Source organism: Perca flavescens, chromosome 3, assembly GCF_004354835.1.
Source record: "Perca flavescens isolate YP-PL-M2 chromosome 3, PFLA_1.0, whole genome shotgun sequence".
Taxonomy (NCBI): domain Eukaryota; kingdom Metazoa; phylum Chordata; class Actinopteri; order Perciformes; family Percidae; genus Perca; species Perca flavescens.
Genome location: NC_041333.1, coordinates 31331757 through 31333854, shown reverse-complemented (window position 1 = coordinate 31333854; position 2098 = coordinate 31331757). Strand labels below are relative to the sequence as shown.

The 2098-nt window shown below is 39.9% G+C and overlaps 1 long non-coding RNA gene across 1 annotated transcript; it reads right to left on the bottom strand.

Moving 5' to 3' along the window:
• Nucleotides 1-217: 217 nt before the first annotated feature.
• LOC114553298 (uncharacterized) lies at nucleotides 218-1732 on the bottom strand. Its single transcript, XR_003692285.1, has 2 exons — nucleotides 1505-1732; nucleotides 218-1099 (listed from the first exon to the last, which is right to left on the bottom strand). It is a non-coding gene; the product is annotated as an uncharacterized LOC114553298 (long non-coding RNA).
• Nucleotides 1733-2098: the final 366 nt, after the last annotated feature.

Below are 2098 nucleotides of genomic sequence, written 5' to 3'. Positions count from 1 at the left end.
TTTGGGGGGGCACTTATTTTTGGTGGTGGGTGGGGGGCAAATAAATACAAAGCAGTACTTTGAAACTGGGCAAAACAACCAGCACAACTTTATTTAAACAACTATGTATTTAAAAAGAGCTTTCAAGATTCAAGTTACAAACATAATAAGATAGTGACTCACTGTTTTTTTTTTAACTCACAACAGAGTAACTTGACGGTAGGGTTATTTTTTTTCCCCTGTCTTCATTTAACTCGTAGCTTGGGCATGAAACAAATTGCACCCACGACCAGTACTACTTTAAAACTTGAGATTATGCAAAATAATCTTTTACCAGAAGTCTAGCATGGCTAAACTAAATGATTCTGTTGAGGCTAAACCCAAGCTTTAAGCCCCTGAGGTGCTCGTCTACGGGTAGAGTAATTGACGCACTTTTTACCTTTTTGATCAATGAAAGTCCAAGTCATATTTGCTGTTAACGCCATTGGTTCAATTTATTTCCATGAGATATTCGTTGGTTTTCCAGACAAATTACTGCTTGTGTGGCGTTGGTGGGTGTGTGTATGCATGTGCGTGGTCAAAAACTGTATGTGCTTCCCGTTTACACCTGAGGAACCAAAGATTGGTTCCTATTTATACCAAGAGCACTATTTGGCTCTTACAGATTCAGTATGGTAATCAAAATCAGTTTGGTAGATAGGCCAATTAGGCCAATTAGCTTCAAACCCAATGTACTCAAACCACAACTTAAATATTAAAAACCTGACAAAGAAAATAAAAATATGAAACCAAATTAACCAAAAACTGAGATCTCTTATTTCATAGAGATAACCAGGGGAATACTAAATCAGTCTGTTTGTTCAACCCTGTTTCATTAGTTTGAGTGCACTCAAGTTCCTACCACCACCCTTAGCAGGTAAAACTGTCCATCCTGGCTCCTCAGAGAACAGAGTAGGGAAACGACGTGAAAATCTTGTGAGTAGTGGAGATGATGATGGCGAAGGTCTAGTGAGCGGTAAGAAGATGGTGGTGATGAAGATGAAACCCAGGAGGCAGTATGACGGCGGTGACTTGAGCAGCACAGTTCTGTCTCCCAGTAGAGTCTCACCAAAAAAACAGCCTGCACAAAACGTGAAGAATAATCACTCAGTTGTCCATCGTAACAGTTCACTTGGGTTTCTCCTCAAGATACAACATATTCTTACATACTACACATTTTAACCACATTTCACTTACACATTTTAGCTTAAACTCAATGTTATTTGTCCATCTTAATTGACTAGCTTATAGAAAACATAGCAGTCACAACTAAAGGACGGAAAATACATACGTGTCTAGCTGAATTAACCAACAGCTAAAATTTACAACAACAATTTCAATATTAACCATACCCTTGTATCAGGTTCATCAGGTTAGTAGCTAATTCCGACTGGCTTTAAAACACAAATCAAGCAAGAATTCTCAAGGTTATCAACACCGATAGTAGTAATTTGCTGTTAGCTAGCTAGCAGCTAAGATAACTCACCGGAATATTCAATTCACACGCAGTTTGGACGGGGTCGGCAGCTCCACGACGTTGTATAACTTCTCTTTCACGAATCTCTCCTTGTTTATTGTTGCTAGTTTCCTACTTTAATCAAAGTGGTTAGACCATTTCAGCAACACAAGAGCTACCTGCTGGCGCTACTATTGTGTCCACCTTCTCTCTCCAGTAGCGGCCGGGGGAAGAGTTGAATGACAGGTGTTGAGAACCAATCAGATTGGATAAAATAACAGGTCTCCAATTCTGATTCGCCAAGGACGCAGCGAGGTGCGTCCGGAGGAGAATTTTTAAGAAACCAATTAGAGACCAGCTTCAGGTCACATGCTGGCCGAAAGTTTAAGGACTCACATACACATCCATTTGGCCGGCGTCCCTGCAGCCCTATGCTGCAGCCAAGAAACCGGAGGAAACATATTGAAACATAGAAAATAGTTAACCGATTAAAGCCAGTTTGTATTAAATGCTGAGGCTCTTACTACCAGTTATGAGTAAACTATTTAATTTTTTTATATCATTTTTGTATACATTTATATTTATGGAATTTTGATGGGGGCGGCGCCCCAGCGCCCTCTATTG